The 26,274-nt window shown below is 34.5% G+C and overlaps 1 pseudogene across 1 annotated transcript in view; it reads left to right on the top strand.

The window, feature by feature from the left end:
* Positions 1–24,898, top strand: part of LOC150109007 (BDNF/NT-3 growth factors receptor-like) — a 233,062-nt pseudogene extending 208,164 nt beyond the window's left edge. Inside the window, exons 8-9 of the transcript XR_016549163.1 lie at positions 12,553–12,711; positions 24,153–24,898. The product of XR_016549163.1 is annotated as a BDNF/NT-3 growth factors receptor-like (transcript). The remainder of the gene's footprint in view (positions 1–12,552; positions 12,712–24,152) is intronic.
* The last annotated feature ends 1,376 nt before the right edge of the window (positions 24,899–26,274 follow it).

Raw genomic sequence — 26,274 nt, 5'->3', positions numbered from 1 at the left:
CACCCCACCATATATTTAATTTTGTTAGCCTCCACTTCGCACCAGATACACTCAAACTCACCGCTACATGGGACATTGTTACCATCACTGTTTTCTTGCGTATCCATGCTAACTAGACTTAACCCGGTTTGGTATCATTAGTAGTAGTACCCCCCCTCCTCCTATCTCTTCTGTCATTCCTAAAAATAGTATACCCATTACACTCGAGCCCAGTTACCATATTTGATTCTAATAGCAAGGTTTCACTAAAGCCAACATTCTTAGGCCACATCATATTCGATAAAGGCAACGAACTCAACGCCTTTGTTTCTGATGTTCCTGGAATTTGTGTATAGGCATAACAAATTACCACCTAGCATATTCTTATATTTAGATGTGCAAAGTATTTGGTTGTTATAAACCTTTCTCTTCTCATTCCCCAGACATACTCAAAAGTTCCGAACCCAAAGCATACCCCCCCCCCCTTCGTCAGATACATAACCATGTTCGAAGCGCATTCATATCTTTATCACGTTCGCATACCATCGCTGAACTTTCATACACATTTTCCGATTCCTCCTTTGATAATATAGTTTCCCTGACTCTCTGCATTTTAATTACTCTCTAAGTAATTAAAAAAATTACTTATTACAAGTAATAAGTAATTTTTCCCAGTTTCCTGATATCAAATGAATTCAAGTTAAAAAATAAATAAATAAATAAATAATAATAATATTTCTACACTGCAGTTATTTACACCGTGGAAATATTTTGCAGAACTCGACCTAAAGCAGTTTCTGAAAGAAAAAATAAAAAAAGAACAAAACAAAATGTTTCATTGCATACTGAACATAAATCAAAACCATCACTTTACGGAAAATGAGATGCAAATTACGAAAAAGGTTATTAATATTTAAATATATGAAGAGCATTGTTGATGATGTGGATATGGAAATATGTCCAAAACCGGTACATTTTTTTTTTTTTTTTGCATTAACATGATAAAAGATATTTCCGAAGGAAAAAAGCGTAACAAAAGACTGCACAATTAATTAATGTTTTAATATTTGCTAAATTAATAAAAATCACTTCATTCCAACTAAATAATTACTAAATACATTTTCTGAACCAAAGAAACCACACTTTCATCACTTTTCATATAACTATAACTGCACTGCACTGAAAACGTAAATTTTACAGGAAAATAAGATTTCCAAGAAACTTTCTTATGTTCTATAAACAAAGCCATTATAAATAAATAAAACCAGAGAATTGTTTTCCCTTGAACAATCAAAAATTAATAACATCTGTGTTGAAAATGAAAGTGAGTGTAAAAAAGAAGCAAAATCAACACAGACTGGTAGCAGATAATAAACATTGACGGTCCAGAGACAACACACGGGTGAATTAACATGAGCACAGAAAAAAATACAAGAAATTTTAATTTTAAAAAAAATCAGAAATGAAATACAAGCAAAGAACGAAAACAACACATACACACACAAATACGACATGGAAAGAAGAAGCTGAGAGTTACTTCGATGTTTTGCTCGCCAACTTCGGCCCGCTACCTAAGGAAAGGACTGGAAGGGAAATAACAGAAATAAATAAACAATCGAAATGCAAGCATCTTTAAGTTAAGGGGATAATAAATCCCTCGTTGTTTTAAATCTCTCAAAATAGCTTATTGGCTCTTTATCGTTGCAAGCATCTTTATTATAATATTTGACATCAAACAACATGTTTATAACATTAATTCCTCTGATTTCAAGAGTAGAAAGGATCGACATTGTCTTTCTGTTTTTGGAACAGAAAAGCAATAATTTTCTCCGAGATAACGTCCTACGGATAACGCTTAGAATAACGGCATAATCAAATACTTAATCATTTATTAGATCAAAGACCTAGCAGTTGCTTTTGAAAGAGAGTACATAAACTAATATATGCGTGCATACTGATAGTCATTGCAAACACCAGCCATATTAGAAATGGGATATGTTTTTAAATAAATAATAATTGAGTGTTGCTGAGATTTACGATCGTTCAATAGTTCTGCGATATAAAACTTCAAAATACCTTCCAAACTTCGATGTGTTCCCTATGATGAAAGAAACATTCTGTTAAAATGCTTCCTGCTGACGAAGGGGTCTACTGAAGCGACCTGATTTATCAAATACATCATCAAAAAAAAAAAAAAGTTTGCTGATAAAAATACGAGACTTATCCAAACGTTGGATAGTAGTGATAAGGCAGAACAGAGATTATACTGAAGGCCTGTAAGTGCATTTCGTTAAATAAATATTGGTTTAACAACAGCAGGAGAGCGCGGAGAAGTTTAGGAATGGTCTGCTGTTCTGTGATCCATTACAGCAGACCGAGCAGAAATGATTAATAAATAGTAAGTCATACAATATCTTCATGCTTATCAAATCGGGAAGTCCTTACCAATTCCTGCTCGGTGGCGCATACTAGCCACTTTCCATTTCCGTTCATCTGTGTACATTCCACAACTAGTAAAATGTATGATCGTTCAGTGGCTGACTAATATATAACAATTTACGTAGTTTACATCGTTTGTATTCAAATATAAGAAGACTGATATACAACGAAATCTCGTTCGCCGTCTAGTCCATAGATGTCGCCACACATTTTCAAATTGGTTACGATCTCGATATATCAAGTCACAATTTCTAAGAAAAATTATTTTGCTTTGCAATAATAAATGTAGGAATATGTAATTGATAATATCAATTAATTGAAACTACGTTTGATAGCGAACATTTGATCCTGGAAGGAGAATTAAAAACAAAGAATGGAAAATAATAATTAGACCAAGGATGGAGGTTTTTAAAAAAATAAAAAATAAAACTTTGATGGTATGTTAAAAGAATTATAATAATAATGCGTTACGAAAGCCAAGGATGCTTGGTAAGTTCCTTGGCTTTCGTAATCACAATTTTAAGATAAGGGAATTAGTCTTATGGCAATATATATACATTTCTGTCTATAAATTGCGCGTGTTCTTCTGGCCAGGTTGCCTGTTTTGTGGAATGAAAAACTCTAGTTTCTGGAAGGAAAAACACTTCCTCCGCTGTATGACGGCGCCAAACTCGCCTTCAACGGAAAAACCATTATAAATTACTTGGATTCGAATCCCATTAGAGAGGATTGGAATTCAGGTCTTTCCAACCAAAGAGCAGCGTCGAAACGGACTGAATCACGAATGCGCGATGTTAAGAGAATTAAGGAGTATTCACTGAAGACATTGTTTCATGGAAGAGAGTCTAATACAAACTGGATAGTAGTAATGAATCTTGCATAATTTAATGTTTAAATTTATCCTTAGTAGTAAATTTCGTAATAAATCTGAAGTCATTTGAATGAATAATGACGTTCTTAAAGAAATGCGTTATACTAAAAACCTTTGGGCACTGACGCTTTCATCTGAGGCTAAATGAAATAAGTATACCTCAGACTAACGAGCAATTTAGACAGAAAAAATATCAACTAATGAATTAATTACGCTTGCTTTTTTTTTGGTTCATCTAATAAAATTTGGTTACATAAGAAAATGACTACTAATTTTTCCCAGGAAAACAACTGAAGAGATGCGTAAGCCAATCAAAGCGCGGTACGTCAGGTAAGTTCTGGTCGTAGGTAATCTCTTTCCATGTATTTGGACATTTTTCTCTGGTTTGTAGTAAATTTAATTGTTTTTGTATTATTTATTTTTGATGATATTATTGCTTATTATTGCTCACTGAACTGATCTCAGCAAGAATATTTTAAATGAACTTATTAAAATTGTACAGTATAGTGATATAATTATTTTTAATTTATACAATTTTTTTGTATTTATTAATTTGGTAAGTAATACATATATGCATATTATGTTGTGTTTTAAATGTAATTTATAAATTATTTTAAAAGTTCACTTTAAAAAGGAGAAAATATCTGGATCCAAGAAGCTGGAACTAATTATCTGTTTTCCCTTTAAAAGAGTGGTTCGCATAATAGAACTAATTAATTTCGTAATGTTCATGTCCACTGCATTCTGATTGGTTAAGGTCGAAGATCTAACTGGGCACGGATAAGAGGTGATGCAACGGTTGGAATAGCCAGGTCAGATAACTGGGGCTTATCGGGGAAAATTCCATTTGTTCGCTATCATGATGCAAATATACACTATGTTGACAAAAGTATTCGGGCACGTAGCTGTGATAAAAAGAGAGCTTTAATTGCATTTCTAGCACCGGGTGGGACCACCTTTGGCCCGAATGACAGCAACTACGCTTCGGGGGATTCTTTCAACCCAATTTTTGATACGTCGCAACAGGAATATCCTACCATTCCTCGCGCAAATCTACCCCCCCCCCCCCCATTGCTGCTGTTGATGACGGCCGCTGTGATCTAGAGCGAATTCGGCGTTCTAATTCTTTCCAATGTTCAATGAAATTGAGAATTATAATCTCCATTTCAAATGTGTTACTGCGATGGTCGTGTTTGGATCTGGAGATTACCTGGGAAATGGTTCCGGCAGGACTGCATTTTTCCAACTGCCAAGTTTGGCACAGGCATGGTAATGTTATGAGAGGTGTTTCAGTTGGTGGACTTATCCATTGGTGCCGGATGGCTACTATCTGGATATCCTGGACAACTTCATGCTTTCGACGCTGCGGAAGTATTTCGGCAGTGACTATTGCATGTTGCAGCACGACAGTGCTCCATGCCATACTGCATTGCGTGTTCAAGACTGGTTTCCACAAAACAACGTTTAAGTGTTGGGCTGGCCGGCTCAGAATCCAGTCCTGAACTCCATTGAACATCTTTGGAAAGAATTAGAATGCCGAATTCGCTCCAGACCACAGCGGCCTGATTAGTCGCTACACAGAACCCTTTTTCAATGGTCTACGCTACAGGAACGGGGTGAAAGACATCAGTCCAAACGTCGTTTGGTGTTGAGGGGTATGTGTGTGTGTGTGGGGGGGGGGGAATGTGTGGCAGTAGCTCCGCCGTGGTAACCTAAGGTATGAAACTCTCTGAGGATAGTTCTAGTGCTGACAGAAACCCATGCAGCATTTTCCAGGTTGACTGTGAGGTCCGCTGCTGATGACGTGCTGGATGTTCGAACATTCCAAGACAGAACTCGTCGATCTCGGTCAGTGAATGTCAGTGGCCTTCCAAGGTGTTTTCTTGCTGTGGTAGCACCATCAACTTTCCATCTACGAACGACATAAGCAACTATGGATTTCGGTATACCGAGATGGGTAGCAATGTCATGTACAGAAAAACCACTGATGTGATCCAACTACTCCCACCCTGAAAGTCTATTAGTTCAGTTGAACGTGCCATCTTGACATCGAGTACAGTGCAAAACATGCAGCAAATCCCGCCTTTTATTACTTGACGTACGCTACGCAGAGACGTCCTGAATATTTGCATGTGGTAATATCCGAAATTTGCATTGCACGTAAGGTGTCCAAATACTTTTGTCAACATACTGTGTATGCCATCACATCAATAAAAGAACATCCTTCAAAGGGCTCAGCAGATCATTTTCCAAAAAAAAAAAAAAATGATGCTATGTTTTTCATTAAAACAATCACTGAAAGTGTAAAGTCTGAATGATTTGTTCCCTACAAGTGAAACAATATTTACCTAAAAATAGTAATGGAAATTCGTTTCAATATTTAAGTGATGAGTGTTCTTTTAACCAGTCAATAAATGTTGGTTAAAATCCTTCAATCTTTAAATGTCACTCGATAACTGAAGAATGTCTACACACATGCTGAACACAAATTCAAAAGTGTCGGCGTTGTTCACAATCTTCCTTTTCAAAATATACTTTTTTTTTGCAAATGGGACATATGCAAACGTTCTTTATTTATATCTCCTCCAGAAAGTGTTTACGGAGGTCCAAGGAGTGAAGATAATCACCGAGTATTTGATCCAAGACTGCGCTGTACTGACTCGAAGAATATTCTTTTAAACTTGTGATTAACTTCTCGTTCGGATAGTTTTTCGCTTTGGAAAGGTGTATATGCGCTTCTGTAGCGCAGCTGAGAGGATGTCGTAGCATTGGTCCACAGCTGTGAAAATGCGGGTTTGAATCATTCAATGAGAAACCTTTATACTCGTAAGAGTTTTTCAACTAAACATTAACTAGTCTCACATGGGAGTGGAAGGGCTTTCCTTCTTAGAAAGACTGGTATTTCATCCAAAAAGAAAACTGGCCTGAAAGCACATGAATTTGATAAACTTAACAGGCTTAGTGCTCTTCGTCTTAATTTCGAGCAATCTAATTAGTATAAAAAAAATCATTGTCAATTAGACAAAATATGCTCTGGGAGTAGCTGTCGGTATACCTTGATAGTCATTTGTTGTCGTTACAAAAAAGTAAATGAAGTGGACATCGGATACAATACCAAATGATCGTTCCGAAAAGAGGTATGCACTTCCTTAGCGCAGTTGAGATGACTTCACAACATTAGTCCTCAACTCTGAAAGCATGAATTTGAATCCTATCCTGTCGAAATCGGGCTATGCTGATCGATATGCTTTTGCTTAAAATCATTCAAAGAATCAACCCCCTGAAGTACGGCAGTTTCTTCTTAAGGCACCATGTACTCAAAGAAAGTTTATAAGGTTTCTTGTTAAGCATAGGAAAAGTTGAGACCGAATATAATTTGATGCTGTGCGTCGGCATGTGGCCAAGATTTAAGGATTACCTATAGATGAGCTGACTTCTGTATTATAATTTGACGCATTTAAATTGAATACTAGTATTTGAGTGATAATATGATATTAAATGAAACGGAAATATTGTGAAGTTACTGCTAATGATTAACGGGAATAACTTTAATTGTCTACGTAGTTATTTTTAACGGATTTATCAGTGATTTTTCTTTATGCACGTTCTTCGGGAAGTTCAGAATGCAGCAGCTGGCCATTACATCCATCATTTTATTGAAAGGTCACAAGGTTACTTTGATCACAAGTAATCAAAGTAATGATATATATTTACTTAATGAAAAGTCACAGGTCATTAAATGCATTCTTTATTACCTATAAGAAATGGAAAGTTTTACGTTCAATTTCTTAATTAGTATTATATGAAGTAAAGCTTGCTTGTGTGTTTGGTCGTGAAGAACGTTAAGAAGTAGAAAAGTTGTACTCTCAATTTCTTTCTGAAATTTCTGTCGAGCAGCCATTTCAACAGGCTTTTGTTCGAGCAACACTTCTATAACGCAGCGACCGAATTCCGCGATCTCACTCTTGATCCATAGTCGAGGAAACAGAGGTATTACATTATGATTATGTACAATATTCTATTATTTATTCTACTGTCTTTTCAATGGAAATTTAAGAGAATTAAGAGTTCATTGATCGCGCCTCTTCAGCTCAGTCGGTAGCGACAGTGTCTTCTGGTTGGAAAAGTCTGCGTTCCCATTCCGTCTACGACGCGAGCAACATTTATAGGGTTAGTCTTGTATGGAGACTTTAAGACTTTCACATTTTTTTATTATTATTATTCAAACAGACAAACCAACCTGAGAACAAACGCACATGCATGGCATCCATAGAAGACTATAGCTGCCATAGTCTTCTATGAAGATATGATTAACATCCTAGTTCATTAATTAAGTTTATATGAAGCTAAGTATTCATCTTCCCCAGCCATTTTAGGCTCGCTGCAGTCTAACACTTGAGGTCAGATGATAATAAGATGTAGCGCACAGTAGACTTAGTAAATTTTTTTAATTTGTTTTTCAAGTCGATATTAATTAGGATAGCATTATAATTTGTAAGCGAAGGTTTCTGTGGGTAAGCAGTTCTTGAGATAGTTTTCGGTATTGAGATCACGTTTATTAAACAATAAAAAAATAAAAGAATAAAAAACCCAACAAGTTTCGTTCGTCGTAAGACTTACATCACCAGGGGTAATGGTGTACAAATTAAATAATCAATTAGATGTATTTTTAACTTCATAATTGTTCATTAATTGAGAACCCGAATACAAAATGACACATTCGTTACTGCATGCTTGTTGGAACAATGCTAGTTGTTGTCACGTTCTGTGGCTCACGGGTGTTATATCCGAGGTCCGAGGCAGTTAAAGTTTTGATAAAGGCAGACTAGACTTGATGTAAAATCAAGCCTTGATTTTTATTGCATTGTGTAGGGATTCTAAGCATTTTTGCAGATTCTATAAATTTTCTTGTGAAACAGTTCTTATCAACATATGACATGTTTGTCTGTTGCCACAGTACTTGATGGCCAGTAGTAGTTGCGTAGGATGCTAAGCCTGATTTGTGTTCCCTTCTTTTTTCGATGTCTTTTATATCCAAACCCCCAACGATTCAAGAAATTTATCAGCCTGAAAGGAGTGAATAGCGCCTCCTTTTGTCAACATGCTGAGGGTTCGAAACGCACTGTAACACGGATGTCTGTTAAATGTGTTCAGGTGGAAATAATTTTTATCAGCCAATGTGAGACCACTGATACCCTGTTTAGTAGAAGCTTGCGACTACTTGAATACAGCACTATGTTTGGTCTCTAGAGCAGGGCTTCCGGTTTATCTAAAATTCTCACCCACAGTACCCATGTATAATATGTTCACAACCTTTCATGGGTTGGATTATCATAAAAAAATAATAAGCCTTCAGATTTCCTGTATTATATGAAGTAAAGCTTGCTTGCTTACTTCCTTGGTCGTGAAGAACGTTAAGAAGCAGAAAAGTTGTACTCTCAATTTTTTTCTGAACTGTCGAGAAGCCATTTCAACAGGCTTTTGTTCGAGCAACACTTCCATAAGGCAGCAACTGAATTCCGCGATCTCACTCTTGATCCATAATCGAGGAAACAGAGAAAAAAATCTAGGAAACTTCTAAGTAACTGAACTAAATATTCTATTCCTATATTCACGTCACACCGTTCAATATAACAGATGCAAACAATACCAGTGATATCACTCCTCCCCACCAGCACAGTCTCGGATTATTGTCTTCAGCAGGGGATAGGCAAACTTTTACATTCCATGCTCCGATTTTTTTCACGTACGAGTTCAGATGCGCCATATAAATCTTGTAGCGTTAGAAACACCCTGTAAATATATGTTAATATAAGACATATTTAATATAGACATGATATATTGATTTCATAACTTCTTTTAACAAACATATTTCGTCTTTTGATTTCTTCCTTTTTCTAAATCGCATATTCTCTCCGTAACTCAGACCCAAGCACTTGCTTCAGTTTTCCTTCTATTTCAGTCTGATGTTTTATGAGCCTCCGTAGCTCAGTCGGTATAGACGAAACCCTGTGGTCGGAAAGACCTGGATTCGATTCCCGTCCATGATGCGAGGCACCTTTATCTGGTCTCTTTCGACTAAAGATGAGTTAATCGGTCTCGTATGGAAGTGGGGGGCTTTTTCTCACAGTAGCTCCCTAGTAATTTTTTCCCTAATCATTTCAGGTGGAAATGATTTTTATCACCCAGTGTGAGACCACTGGTACCCTGTTCAGTAGAAGCTTGCGACTACTTGAATACAGCACTATGTTTGGTCTCTAGAGAAGGGATTCCGGTTTATCTAAATTTCTCACCCACAGTACTCATGTATAATATGTTCACAACCTTTCATGGGTTGGATTATCATAAAAAAATAATAAATAAGCTACTTAAATATAAAGAGCTAATAAGCTTCATTTCGGCGATATAAACATTATTTAAATTAATTTAATATCCCCTTAATTTAAATAATGTTTATATCACCGAAATGAAGCTTATTAGCTCTTTATATTTAAGTAACTTAATGGTTGCACCTGTTTGGAAACTCGTATAGCATAGTATATAAGTTCTTTTCGCTATACACTTTGGTATTAATTGGTCTAGCTACTCACTGATGAAGCCTCAAAAAAGGCTGAAACCGGTCTGGGTAGTGAATTTCCACCATAATGTAATAACAGCATACATTTCCTAGGAAATGTGTTTTTACATTATGGGAAATACCTAAGAATAGCGATCAGAACTTCACCACCTTTGCTACGAGTTGTCCGGTATTGTACTACGTACTAGGGTCGCTTGCATTAGCTCACGCTAGTGGTCGCCGATACTTTATAGTTTACTATATTCGGCAAGAAACTCTCTGATTCCAATCTTTGAGTTTCTTATTCGGTTTTAAAACAATGTGGGATTTAATATCCCCTTAATTTAAATAATAAATAAGCCTTCAGGTTTCCTGTCAAAATGGTAAGTTCGGAGACTTCTAAATAACTGAACTAAATGTTCTATTCCTATATTCACGTTACACTGTTCAATATTGGTATTGGTGCAAACAATACCAATAGCTGCAACCCTCTCAAAGAGAGGAGGCCAAAGTATTAGGAGGTTGTGTTTTATAGTATCTATTAAGATCATGTCTTTTGTTACGTGAGAAAGTGTTTTTACAAACAATGTACAACGGTTTTTCAGAGACAGATTCGCTATAAATAATAAGTCATTTCCCCACTGTTCGTTGAATTCACATTTAATATTGCTTCTGTTTTTATTTTGTCCTGTGATGGGTAACTGAATGTAAAAACAAGACTTCATTTTCGAAAAAGTGCAAAGGTGTAAATGTTCACAAAGGACGAACAAAGCAGAACTCCGTAAGAGAGCACGAGTTTACAATTGATACTCGTGTTCTCCTTAAGAGAGCACGAGTATCAATTGTAAACTGACTGATAAAAACCTGTGATGCACCGCTGTTGCTAACGCTTGGCGCCTCAGGATCAAACAAGTGATTGAGCAAAAGATGTGCACGAAACAACAAAATCACTAAAAATAATTACTAAGTTTTAGCTTTTTTTCTACAAATCTGTTTTTGGTTAATACCTTTTGCATAAATTGGCTTATTTTTTTTATTATTATTATCATTGGGGTCCAATGCGCCATAGCTTGGCCACCCGTGGTTCAATCGTCCACTCGTGGACGATTCGATGTCAATGTAGACGATTCAGTCTACATTGACATCGAATCGTCTTATGCACTCATGGTTCCTCAGAAAGTAAACGGCATTAGATAGAAATACAGCCAGCTGTTCGTGGTTCGAATAACTAGCGAGGTAGTTTTATGATGAAACATAAAACGCCATAATAAAACTATTTTTTAAGAATAAGAAGAAAAAATTGTAGAAGTGCAACAAAAACAACAAACATTTTTGCTCAAAGATCAGCTCGCGCGCGCGCGCACACACACACACACACACACACACACACACACACACACACACACACACACACACACACACACACACACCTGTTTTAAGCTTATCAGATAAAGCGTACGCAAGTACGTTTTATCCGACATATGTCTTGAAAAAGCACACATCTTTACTCAGGAAGACATTTCTGATTGCCATAGGTAATATCTTCTTACAGATACAATTCTAAATAGAGATAGCTATGATAATGTTCCAAAGAGTTGATCTAATCTAAATAAATAAAATGTTCATTTATCAGCAATACTATTCAGCATCAATGTTGATAATTCTAAGCAAATTCCATAACAGGACGGTTATGGAGTTGATCTAATCAACTCCATAATGCAATGTCATTATTTCTGTACGCTTCGGTCTCATATCTGCATTACGTACTAGTTTCAACTTTTGTCCCAATAGTGGATCTGTCATCGATCAGGGATACCAGCGGCAGTCCGACTTCCATCCTGCTCTTAAGTTGATGTGTTTTCAGCAATTTTCATCCCTGAAGATCCCATGAGAAAAACAAAACGAAACAAAAAACTCTTCCACTTCGAATGAAACAGGCCAACTCACCTTCAGTTTCGAATCTGATTAAAACACAAGGAACATTTATTGGACTTATAAAGGTAGACAAGCACGTATCCTTTGTAATCGAATAATAAATGTGTAAACCTTGAATGACTGAGGAGGCTCATTTTGAAAAGCGGTTGTTCCACATTAAGAGAAGCAGAACCTGAAGTTTTTAGAATATACATGCTTAAGTTAATCTGGCCGATGAGCAAACTGCAAGTTAGCCTTAACCCAATTTATTTATATTTCTAATGATATAACGAGGTTTCAAAACAGATAAGCCACTATTTTATCGGTAAATATTTTTTTTTAAAGTGGTTATTATATTTTACTTTCAATTTTATTATAAAAGTAGAAGCCTTTGGCCTCTAATGATAGTAAAGTTCGGGGTTCAAATCTCATCAGGCATATGAAGTTGTTTACATTTTTTCATGTAAGAATGAGTATACTTGTCTCTCGAAAAACAGATAAACCAATGACAATAGAAGAAACCGATAGGTTTCTTGTGTTGTGATACCCATATACTATAATATACTTATGATTCTATCAGTGCCTCTACGTTAAAAAAAAAAGCCTTATAAAACTGAAAGGAAAATAAATACAAATCATTCTATTTTTAATTGAAAAAGATTTTATACCAATGCTAGTTGCAATGGTTTCAATTAAATAATTGAAGCCATTGCAAATATTTCAGCGGTTATTATCAAACATATATATCAGTAGTTTTTTTTTCTCACTATAGCCTGCTTTTCTGTTTACATAGATCGGAGGTTCTCGGATGCTGCCGATCCGTTGGATGTCACCCGAGAGTATTACATACGGCAAGTTTTCCCTGGAGTCTGATGTCTGGTCTTATGGTGTTGTCCTCTGGGAAATATTTACGCTCGGCAAGCAACCTTATTACGGACATTCGAACGATGAGGTAAGATACTGGCAGAGATATGTGTGCCCTGGCCATATTTCTTCTGGGTTATTATATCTGAACGGTTATTACTCATGGCAGAAATGAACGCTCATCCATAAACAAGCTAGAGCTTCAATAAAATATATTTCAGTAATTTGCTATATATTATGTCATACCTTACTTCAGTAATAATCCACACGTTCATGCATGGTGCTACAAATTTAAATACAAAAAAAATTGCACAACAAATTGACGTTATATTATTATTATTGCATGACAACTCTGTAGAGCTGAAGGTCTCATAGCAGAAGGCTCCTCTTATACTTATATATCATTCGATTTGCATGTGTATATATATATATATATATATATGATGACTACTACTATTAACTCGGGGTTGGGATATGTTCATATAAACTGACTAAAAACCCGAGAGTTATAACAAAATGAGATTTATTTGAAATACGCAACATGTTTCGTCGAGATTGACTTCATCAGGCGTTAAGAACATAGAAAGATATTAAAAGACACTGAAAATAACATTGAGACACTCTAAAGCCATACAATTATAAAGTTATAATATTCGACTGTGAATTACAGTTATTATTAACTTCAGCTATAGTCCGTGTTAAAGTTCTGTTGTTGTACACTTGTGCGTGTGTGGAACCACGCGATCTCCAGTATCTGATAGTAGAGCTGAAAGAGTCAGGCAATTATAGCTTTAACACGGACTATAGCTCAAGTTCATAATAACTGTAATTCACAGTCGAATATTATAACTTGATAATTGTATAGCTTTAGAGTGTCTCAATGTTATTTTCAGTGTCTTTTAATATCTTTCTATGTTCTTATCGCCTGATGAAGTCAATCTCGACGAAACATGTTGCGTTTTTCAAATAAATCTCATTTTGTTATAACTCTCGGGTTTTTAGTCAGTTTATATTAAAAATGAATATATATATATATATATATATATATATATATATATATATATATATATATATATGAAAGAATGATCATTAACTCGGTTAACATACATATTTTTATAAAGAATTGAATGACTAGAACTGAGATTTAAGTAAAAAGGTTTTAATATTAAAACACGACTACTTTCGGCTTGTAACAGTCTTCATCAGGTGACATTATAAAAGAAAGAAAAAAGAAAAAACACTAAAATACTGAAGCTTAAATAAACTATGAACATCATAGAGAGTCTCTATACATAATTGACATTAAAACGTTGTGATTGTATTTAAAGCTGTTCTTTCGTTTGTTGTATTGTTGGGAAAGTATGTGCTAGTAGCATCTCGTGAACGCCAGTACATGATTACAGCTGAATTACAATCTGGAGGTTGTAGTCCAAGTTATTATTTAGATGAACAGGATTGAAGATGATTTCTCTAGATTCCACGATTTTCGCTCTAGTTCATCATTGCAATGGAAGATGTTAGTAGATTTTCCCAGTAGACTTTGTGACTTTGGTTTTCATCATTAGGATTAGCCGAGAAAAGGATATGACTTGATAATGCAGTAGATGCCGATTGTAAGTAATGTCCAAACTTTAGGTGTTAAAATAAAGGAAGAGGTAACCTTGGTTTCAAAATCCTCTAAGTAAATATTTGCGAGTACAGGGGATAATGGATTACCTATAGCCAGTCCATTACATACAATCGGCATCTACTGCATTATCAAGTCATATCCTTTTCTCGGCTAATCCTAATGATGAAAACCAAAGTCACAAAGTCTGCTGGGAAAAATCTACTAACATCTTCCGTTGCAATGATGAACTAGAGAGAAAAATCGTGGCATCTGGGGAAATAATCTTCAATCCTGTTCATCTAAATAATAACTTGAGCTACAACCTCCCAGATTGTCATTCAGCTGTATCATATTTTCTATTTTCAGTAGTTAAAATTTAAATTCTTAGTTACGTGAGTAGATGTGGACAAAGAACTATGTCAACTAATCCTCTGTTTAAATGTTCCAACTGAAAATTATTAGATAATTAATTCGTGACTTTCTCAGCTCGGCATCTACTGCGGTTTACTCTATAACGATATTAAAGATTTAAATGACGCTCCTTGTGAGTTAGTAATGGATGTTGACACTACATTAAGTAATTTAATAAGACGCATCCATCACTAATATATCTAATGTGTCACTTGAAACTGCTTAGGTCTTGTTGGAGCATAAAAATAATCAATATCTGACTCGCGCACTTGAAAAGCACGCGTCGGGGAAATTTAAGCATGCTGGGTTGACCGTGCTATCTTTAAAGAGATAACGGTCTCCAAAATCAATCTTGTAGATAGCATTACAAATACGGTCTGACTTTAAAATTTCTTTCAGAAAACATGGAAGATCGAAATCAACTATAAAGTAGTTTGTTTTCCTAAGCGGAGAACTTTTTTTTCGTGAAAAATATACAATCTTCAACAAACAGGATTTCTGACAGAGCATTGCATGCTCTGTCAGAAATTGTTTCAGGGGCCCAAATTCTGCATGCGGTCCATATGGTCCGTATTATAAACTGTAAATCAACGACAGCCACCTTTGCTCAAGGTTAAGAATTTTTAATCTTGAGAACCTTTTTAACCTTTTTACGGGCAAACGATAGTAAACAAAATATCAACAAAATATCAAACAAATATCAAGTATCAGCGTAACCTGAAGTACTGGTAACTGAGCTAATTTAACAACACGGTGCCCATTATGTTCCATTTAACGTGGGGAGCAAAATATTCTATTTCCATTTACGGGAATGGATTTGTGTGTGTGTGTGTGTGTGTGTGTGTGTGTGTGTGTGTGTGTGTGTGTGTGTGTGTGTGTGTGTGTGTGTGTGTGTGTGTGTGTGTGTGTGTGTGTGTGTGTGTGTGTGTGTGTGTGCTGTAATGGACTGTGTTAGCATACAGTTTCCATAAGACATGCATCAAAAAACACAGCGGACGACACTAAAACTAGAAATGAGTAACCAAAAAGTATTGTTGTTGTTGTTGCTGTTCATGGAAGAAAGTTTTCAGTATAAACAAACAAGCATAAAAGATGTAAACTTCACTTCTGCTCTTCAAACTGAAGGCTAAATTACTCTACGTAAAATAATGTTGCTTTTTTTTCCCGCAAATCTTTTCTTACCGAAAAGCATAAAACTGGACCCAAAATACACTTTAACGGCGTAATATGCTGATACCTTCTCGCCTTTCGATTTTTCAGTGATAAAAAAAACTTGGCTTTCTGCTGGGATTTGTTTGTGGTATAAGAATGGCTCTAAGAAATAAAACAAAACTTGTAGAGATTTCTAGGTAAATTACTATGTAACTGATAAAGCTGCCTCTAGAGTACTCAGGGGAGAAAATAAAATATTTAAAAGAAATTTATTAAAACATTTGAAATGTATAGTAAACACTATAAAAGAAAAACAATTAGTGTGAAGATCGTTCCTTTAAAAATAAACCAAGGAAACTTATAAAAATAAAAGAAATAAGCTGAAACAATAGTAAATCGTGATTCTTGGGACAGACAGATTTATTAATAAAATTGAAGAGAAGATTATCTACAAAATATTAAGGAAGTTCGACAGTAAAAGAGATATAGCACAAATTATGTAGGTGTATATGAGCAGCTACTGGATAGAAATAGTGGAGACTATTTACATCAAACAATCCTGAAGTTAAAAAAGTACTGTTGTAAGAAATGCAAAGTATCATCACATTAGTTAATGTGATGATACTTTGCAAAACTAAGAATTTTATAAGAGATAACTTTGAAATGATAGAGGAATGCGCTTATTAAATACGGGTTATAAAATACATAACAACATTTGAAATAAACAATTTTCAAATATTGCAAACACTTTACTCAGAGAAATACAACCGATTTTAGACAAGACAAGCAAGATCGCATATAGACAATATTCCTGAAAGAAATTAGAATTTTATTTGGAGACATACATCTTTACAAAAACGCCTTTGGTATTATACATAAAGAAAACGTATTCAGTATGATGAGGAAAAAAGAAAAAAAATCAACACATGTATTATAGATATACAATTTTATATAAAGTCGCTCTTTATATAAAATATCTCTTTAAAGATAAAGATATATCATAATTAATGCAAAGCAAATAATGCATAAAATACATCATGAAATGATTGTGTGTGTGTGTGTGTGTGTGTGTGTGTGTGTGTGTGTGTGTGTGTGTGTGTGTGTGTGTGTGTGTGTGTGTGTGTGTGTGTGTGTGTGTGTGTGTGCGCGCGCGCGCGCGCTGTGGGGGGGATTATAAATAATGGAAAACAACAATAAAACTAAGTATCCATTTAATTACGAGATTAAAATAATCAGATAAAGATCACTTTATGAATTACATAAGACAGCAATGTAATCTAAATATCGCAAGAAAGAAAATAAGAGACTGTCATTTAAAAGCAAAGATCGCATGAGATCAAAAATAGTCACAGAAGATCACATATTCTAAATAAAACGAATGATACAATTGTTAGTGCCTACCTTATTCTGTTTTGACGAAGTGTTTTGGGCTGAATATACCTGGATTCCAATCTATGATTTCAGTAGCCTTTATCAGGCTTTTCAACAGGAAGCGAGTGAGCCAGTCCCAGAGGTAGAAGGGATTTTCCGTGCAAAAGTAAACACGGTTTTTACACACAAAAATATATATTTAGGCACAAGAGCATTACGTCGTTTCTACGAGATGGGAGGGGTATATTAACAAACAAAAAGTACAAGTATAAACACAATGGTTATAAATTATTATAAATCAGATTTAACTTGCTGGTCACGGATTCAGGTGAGACAAATTTTAAAGTTTCATCAACGACTAATTAAGCGAGATTCATTAAAAAAAAGTAATAAAATAAAAAGCTATACCTCGGCTTGCGAAAAACTGCTTTTGAGACCTTCGGTTTCGTACAAAAGTGATATAGATTTACAACTTTTTTGATTGGATTGGATTATCATTTAAGCAAATTACTACATTAAAATGAAATGAGTAAAGCTAATGTACTGTTTAATCTTGGGCATTGCAAATAACTGTTGCATAACGCAGCAAGCTTATTATATTATCCTGATAAAAATATTTTAAAAAGTTAGCTTAGCCAAACTGGCGCTCTCGAAAATCAGACATGATTTTCATATAATAAATTAATGCCACAAACAGAGGATAAAAATATTTTATCTATTTAATATTTTAAAATATATTATATACTTACTTACTTACTTACTTAATCCTCTTCACTCCATCTGGGAGCATAGGTCGTCAACCACCATTTTCCACCGGACTGTTTTTTGCTTCTGCTTTTATTTGGTTCCAGTTTTTATTTATATTTGTTATTTCTTTCAGTATTGTTCTTTTCCATGTTTCTCTTGGTCTTCCTCGTCTTCGTTTACCCTATGGGTTCCAATCTAGAGCCTATTTTACTATTATTTTATCTTCTTTCCTCAACACATGCCCCAACCATCTCCATTTCCTTTCGAGTATTTGTTGCAACATGGGTTTCTGGTTTGTTCTCTGCCATAGTTCTTCGTTTGATATTTGTTTTGGCTAATATATTTCCAGTATCATTCTTAAGCACTTGTTTAGGAAGACCTGGACATTGTTAACTATCTTTTTGTTTAACATCCACGTTTCTGATCCATACGTTAGTATTACCTTTACATTTGAGTTAAATATTCTCGTTTTAGTTTTTATAGACAAATTCTTGTTTTTCCAAATATTTCTAAGTTGGTTAAAAGTTGAATAAGCCAGCTGTTTCCTTCCATTTATATCTTCAGTAGTCCCTCCTTATTGATGCTATTGAACCAAGGTATATAAACTGTTCTACTTCTTTAAGCGGTGTTTCTTCTATTGTTATTTGTTTATTTTGCTTTGTATTTATTTTCATCAACATTGTTTTATTTTTATTTATCCTAAGACCAACTTTTTTGGCTATTTCTACAAGTGTTTGTTGTTTTTGTTTTATATGCTGGTGCTTCTGTGAAAGTAAGCAGATATCATCTACAAAATCTAGATCGCGGAGTTGGTTTTGAAGTAACCATTGTAATCCTGTATTTTCATGAGATACTTTTCTCATCACCCAGTCTATGACAATTAAAAACACTGTAGGGGAGAGTATACAACCTTTCCTTACTCCTGTCTTTGTTTTAAATGGTTCTGAGAGGGTATTTCCATGTATTACTTTAATTTCAAAATCTTCATGCATTTTTTTAAAATTATTCTTATTTTTTCTGGGAGTCCATAATGTCTAAGTAATTTCCATAGGGAAGATCTGTTTATACTGTCGAAAGCTTGTTCAAAATCGATAAAATTTAAATATTAGCTTGCCTGCCATTCCAATGATTGTTCTATGATAACTCGTAAAGTAGCAATGTGGTCGGTGCATGATCTATTGGCTCTAAATCCTGCCTGTTCTGGTCTTAGTTGTTTTTCTATTTCTATTTTGATTCTTTCTGGTATTATCAGTCATTTCTTGAAATTTCTCCGAGAAGAATTCCACCCATCTATTTATCTGTTCTTTTTCATTTAATAATAGTTTTCCTTCTTTATTGTATATAGGAACTATCCATTTGTTTCTTTTTCCACTTAATTTCCTTGTAATATCATACAACTTTCTAGTATCATTTATATATGCAGCATCCTCTGCCTCTTGTGCTAGATTCTTTATGTATTTTCTTTTATCATTTCTTGCACTTCTTTGTTTTTATTTCTTTGTTAATTGCTCTATATCTTTCTGCTTGTTCTTGTTCAACATTTTCGCCAATCTGTAACAGTTTTTCTTTTATTCTATTTCTCTTCTCTATTTTTAATTTAGTGTTTTCTGATATCCATTCTTTGTCTATATTTGTTCGAAATCCCAATATCTTTTCTGATGAGCTTATTAGTATGTTTAATCTTAGTCCATTTTCCCTCTATGTTATCTCCTTCTCTTTTTTTCGAGTTTATCCCATTTATCCTGTAGAGTTGTCATAAATTTATTTCTAATCTCTTTGGTTTTGAGTTTTTCAATTCTAAACCTCTTCCTATTGTGCACTGTTTGTTTATTTTAAATTATTTTTACTTTTATGGTAGCTGTTAGAAGAAAGTGATCTGAATATGCTTCGGCTTCTCTTTTAACTCTGACATTCAGGAGTGATTTCCTCCAATTACTTGTTATAAGTACATGGTCTATTTGGTTATTTGTCTTTCTAGCTGGTGCTATCCATGTCCACTTATGGATGTTTTTATGTTAGAATAGACTCCCTGCTATTACAAGCTGATTGAACATATTAAAGTCTATAAGTAACCTATAAGTAACTCCCCATTTTCATTTATTTCTCCTTCTGATACTTTCCCATAACAGTTTCTTTATTAGTATTATCATTTCCAATCTTAGCATTAAAGTCTCCAATTATAAGTTGCATATATTTTTTATTTGTCGTTTCGATACTTCTCTGTATATATTATAAAAAGTATCCTTTTCTTCCTGGTTCGCATAATTTGTTGTGCGAACTAATATGTGCATATATAGCAGTTATTGCGATGTTCTGCTTGCCAGCTTTAAATCTGGCGTTTAATATTCTTTCGGATATTGGGTTCCACTCCATTAGTGCACCATGACCTTTCTTTGTCATCATTAGTGCAACTTTCTTTGTGTGGATATTCGTATTTTGGTTCCCAGAGTAGATTAAATAGTGACAAGAGTTTAATTTGATTTTTCCAGTTCTTATCCATCTCGTTTCGCTTAATCCCATTATTTCTAATCTGTATTTTTTATAGAACTCTCGAGACTTGGTATGTCTTCCCAGTCTAAGCTTGTCTTTTGGTAAGGTGTCTGTCACTTTCTTCCCACTGGTGTAACTAGAGCTTTTGTCGCCCGGGGCGATCCATGAGTTTGCCACCCCTCTCAATACACACCAAAAATACTACAAAAATCAAAACGACGTATAGGGAAATAAATTAAAGCGCTATGTTTATTTTTGAAGTAAAACTTTAATTTCAACATTCTAAAATGTTATATTTCTTGCTTTTCTGTTAGGAAAATCATCAATGACATTGGCGAAGTCTATTTCACAGTAATGTAGGTAATTCTTAATTTTATTAGAAAAACTCCTCTCACAACTATCAATACTTACAGCAATCGTGAGGAAAATTCGCAGCAGTATTACAATATTTGGAACGGAGTTCTCGAGACTGTATTTTAGAATTAACTGTAAAATTTCAAAAAGGTTCAAAGTGCCGCCACTCCCCCCCCCCCCCTAGCTACGCCACTGTTTATTCCGCACCCCTGCTTCCCCTGGAAGGGCTTTCACAGAGTTGCCTCATGTTCGTGTTCTATTTACTTCATCCGGTATCACATTTTGGAAGGTTTCAGTTTTGCTAAAAAAAAAATTTTTTTTTTTCTAAGACTAGGTTGCTAGCCCTGCACTCAACCCTCCCCATTTATCTGGGCTTAGGACCGGCATGCCAAGTTTTCACTAAGCATGGCTGGGTTGAGGATTTATATACTAAAATCTTTAAATGCAGTGATCCAACAGACACAATGTGTGTTGCTTACAGTAAACATTCATGCTACCACGCAGCAGAATTTTGTTATGATGCATAAAGCACTTTAAACAATAACAACTATACTCATGACTTTGAAATATTAATCTCATCCATAAACTCTAATACTGTAATTTTGCTTAGTTAAAGTTCCTATAAAATTTAAGTGAATTTTATTTTTTATTGCAGTAAAAACAATACTTTCAAACTAATATAATCACACCAACAATTTAATCGTGAAACCGACTTCTAACATAAAAAACTTCCATTTTGATAATATTGCGAAACCTACGTGAGAATGAAAGCAATATGACTATTTACTACTTTTCTCCTGAATGCTATAATTGAAACCGAATAATGTAAATATAGTACTTACAATATTCTCCAACCATGGTGCACATCTGTTGTCTGTAACCAAAGCAAAGAGCTGATCGAAGAGTTCAAAATACACATAAATTACACTACTTTAAACCATTTTATCTTCTGCCATAATCACAATTCGTAGCATTAATTGTTTCTCCAGAAGCTCTTCAGATGGCGCAGTAAAATGGCAAAAGTCATATCTAATATTTATTAAATATTGTGATGCTAAAATCTTATCAAAATTTATGCATATTAAAAATCCTTCATAAATATTATAGTGACTTTGACTAAGTTTATGAACATTCCTATTTGATAATTACCAGAAAATACAAGCTCTTTAGACTAATGCAAGCTCATTAAATATTCACACATTTTTAAATTACATGAATAACAAATGTCATTAATCTCATTTATTATATATTTATTATTCAAAACGTATAAAGTTGTGGTTTTTACATTCATTTTTATTTATACTTCAGAATGTTATTTTATTATATTTATATGAAGAAAATTCTCACTTCAGTAGTTATTATATGAATATATTGTAATTCTATCCAACGAAGCATAATGAAAATATTCCTAAGATATGGGAGAGTTCTACGCAAAATTTGGAATCCACTGACATAATGTGACATATTGTGCCAGACACAATATGAATCATCATATTGTGTCTGGCAGGAAGAGAGCTGCACACCACCACTACAGAGACACAGATAAGCAAACTTACGAGGTAGATCAGCAAAAAGCAAAAAAAAAAAACTTAGATTATTATGTTATAAAAATTAAATGCCATCAGAATTGAATCATCTAATTCCTTGTCTAATGAAGATGATATTAGGCAGAGGTTGTCAGAGCTGAAGCGTCCCGAAACGCTGGTTTCCATCCCACTTAATAGAATAAAGTTAGGTAAATAATTGAAAAAATCATTTAACATCTCAAGTGACATTTTCATAGATGAAATGGTATCATTAAAAGATAAGGAGTCAGAAATTGTTAGTGAGTATGGTCGTCTATATCAACTTTCAAGCGGTCTTGACTTGTTTGCTGAAGAAAAACTGTCAAGTGAATCTTTACTTACCACTGTATTGCTCCTTCTATTTTTTTTATGATGCTTCAGTCAATACTCACCTGCAACTCAAAACCTGATGAAAATAGTCGTTTATTTCCTAGTATTGAGAAGCCATCTGAATCTCCTGTTTCTTCTGTAGTTACAACACAAGTCAGTCCCGATATTTAACATCATCATTAACTTATGTCAAGAGGTAATAACACAATATCACCTTTGCGCCTGATTCCAAGGTTTCAACAGAGATTATCTAGACTATTTCACATCTTCTAATGTATCTACTGTTTTGCTATTATATATATACCGAATTATTTGTGAGATATAAGATGATACATCTGGTTTGTTTACAGTTTCAAGTTTAAGTGAACCTCAAGACTTAACAGTTAAGTGTAATCAGTCTCATAGGAAACGTGTATTCTGTCACACATATACAACCATAACCAAATGTAACCGATCGAGGCATGTTGAGTAAATTGTACTGTTCAAGTTCTCCTGTGACAAAGTTCCTTTGTCACAGGAGAACCTGAAATCATTCTGAAAATTTCAATCATTTTGAAATTTAGATCAATTTGTACAGTTAATCTAACAGCATTAGATGAACTATACAGGATACGAGTTTAACGTGGTCAAGTGTAAAATGACGCAATTTGGAAGGATGAGATCGCATGCTGTGTACTATATTGATGGAACTGAAGTGCAAGAAGTTGACGAGGCCATAGACTTGGGAGTGATTGTAGACAGGGAATTGGCCACCTTTGCATATTTCAAAGATGGCCAAACGGTACATCAAATAACATAGTTGAAGAACATATGACAAGCAGGATAGGGAAGTCATTAATGTGTCAACTTTATAAAGCATGAATAACGCCACCTCTGAACTACTGCGCACAAATCTGGTCGCTTGAATTGCTTGATGATGATGAAGTGGTGGAAAGGATTCGGAGGTGACAAAGATTGTACAGTTCTGTGGAATGCTTACTATTCAGGACCGATTGAAAATCTGCAGGCTCCATAAACTATCTTAATTAAATATGCTAAATAGTTTACAGAATAATATAGAAAATATAATAACAGTATAATACAAAAATGTAGATAGGTATGTATATAAAATATATATTACATATATCATTGTATGGAATATATCTTACACATTGTTCTATAAAAATACAAAAAACAAAGGGTGAGTCATATGTCTCGAAAAAAGAAAACACAAAAATACTTTATTATAATTACTTGACACCACCAAGAGTTTAAACTTATCGTGAGAGAGAACTCTACTTCCATCCATACTACACACCGTCTCCGATACACACACGCAACGACGCTATCCACCATCTACACACGTTGCTGTCTATCGTCCACTAATACTATTTTTTCTCTTTAAGTTGCGTTTGTTGTCTAGTCAGTTAAAAGTTATTATTATAGGAAGTGGATTCGAGACATATGGTGCACCCAGTTTAATTAACGTCAGTCCTTAACGTTTGTTTTCCTTTATTTCAGGTGGTTAATCTCATTCTACAAGGTATCTTACTATCACCTCCTGATGACTGTCCACCTTCCATTTACAACATTATGGCAGGATGTTGGAAGACAGAACCACGTGATCGACTGAAGTTCCCAGACATTTTTAATTTGATTGTTGCCAACAGTCCAAACACAACACATGACTCATCCCCGTCATCGTCTCCCATTCAAGAAGACAATGAAGTATTGCTGGATAGTGACAATTACTTAATGCCTAAAACTGTAACAGTTATTTAAGCAATGAAGCATATTAAAGCAAATGAAAGCTAACTTGAAAACGTACATCGCTGGTGCTAGTCCATTTGTTCCTTTTGTCCATTATTTGATGATGATGATGATGATGATGATGATGAGTGTTAAAATGACTAAAAAAAAAGTGGCATTTTTCCCAAGAAGTCAGCACAGGTGTCCACGGTATCCAACTCTTGTTATAACCGAGCCTCAAAGCTGTGCATTCATCTAGAGACCAACGTTTCAATTGTATTGTGATTTGAACTACTCTACGTCATAGATCAGAACGTTTATTTAAAGTTTAAAAGTCTCAAAGTGATATCGTGTGTCTTTCATCTCAATCAAAGCATTGGAACTGAGAAATTCAAATGTATCAATGTCGGTTGCTTCCACTAAAGAAAGAACTGATGTGATGGTATAATTAATTAAGTCAACAAATCATTTGGACTCCTAAAGAACCTAAAGCTCAATCGCCCTATTTTTATTAGACCAGTCAGTAAAGAATTAACCAATAAAAGACTGTACAGATTTCTTATGTATTATAGATTTTTGGAAGAATGCGCAGATGTGATATTTATTGTTAAACTGGTATTTTTGATTGACTAGCAGAAACATATCCTTCCCACACATTACTCTGAATCATCATACAAGTTCACAGTTTAATAAATAGTGTCGAATATTTTCACCAACAGTCCGAAACACAGATTTTAGTGTCCTATGTCCTACTAATACAAGCTGAAACGTTTTGTTTGGTTCTAAACGTTTCTATCAATGGGTGTGAAAGCATCTACTCATTGTTTATTTGATTTTTTTTTTAGCTGAACAAAAGAATCTTGCAGAATCACGTTGCCGCAACCAAATTCTTCACAAAGGCTTATTGTGACGCCAGAATCTCTAAATATTAAGATGTATATTTTTAATTTTAGTTTATTAATGATTAATAAAGGCTACTGTCACGTTAACTTAGATTTTTAATTATTAATTTACTGAAATTAGAAGTTTCTGATTTACTTTGATGAAATACTGTTATATTTCTACTACACTACAGTAGTTTCATTTTTCATTGAGGAAATGGTCTTATGGTCCGATCACAGATCCAAGAACCACTGCTGGCAATGTGCCAAGAAGAGTAAATTCATGTTGAAGGGGGAGAAAGGAATAAAGCGATGTACGAATTCGTTACCAACACGCGACATCACGTGCGTTATACGTAAATTTTCCAACTGTTGTTCAAGCAAAATAGTTACCACTTTAAAAACTAGAATTTTCATAAAAGAAAAGCTAATTTTTCGACGGATAATAATAAACACTCATCCCACGAACCGCATTGTTTATCATATTGTGGGAATGGATTTGCCTTCTTCCATACGCAGAAGTGTTGAGGGATCTCGTATCTGTGGTCGCACAGTAGGTGGTTAACGCAATCAGTCACCAAAGTAAGTAATTTTCAGACTGGGAATTTTGTAGTTGTTTTTGTTATTTTAATCTAAATTAGCACAAGCGGTTTCAGATAGTTGGTGAAGTTAGGGGAATGGGAGAGTACCATAGAATAGCCTAGGCTATTATCGATGACTAAATAAGCAACTTTTGTATTAAGTCATGAGAAAGACAGAGGGGGGGGGGGGGAAGAGAGAGAAGTGCATATCACAAGTTAGACCCAGAGCCTTGAGCATCATACAGTTTTTGTCAGTAGTCTATTAATTAAGGAATACGCTCCACTTGTCGCTCTACTTCTCATGAAATTTCCCAAAACTCAAGATATTTATTTAATCACAGTCAAAATTAGAATTTAAGAAAAAGCCAAAATATCATCGCTAGCACCATTTACTTATTTTGTACCAAGTAAAGAAGTAATATATGGGCTTGG

This window comes from Typopeltis vanoorti, chromosome 2 (assembly GCF_054136105.1).
Source record: "Typopeltis vanoorti isolate ZY-2024b chromosome 2, IOZ_Tvanoo_1.0, whole genome shotgun sequence".
Taxonomy (NCBI): Eukaryota; Metazoa; Arthropoda; class Arachnida; order Uropygi; family Thelyphonidae; genus Typopeltis; species Typopeltis vanoorti.
Note: the sequence above shows the minus strand (reverse complement) of the source record. Positions and strands in the feature narration are given on the sequence as shown.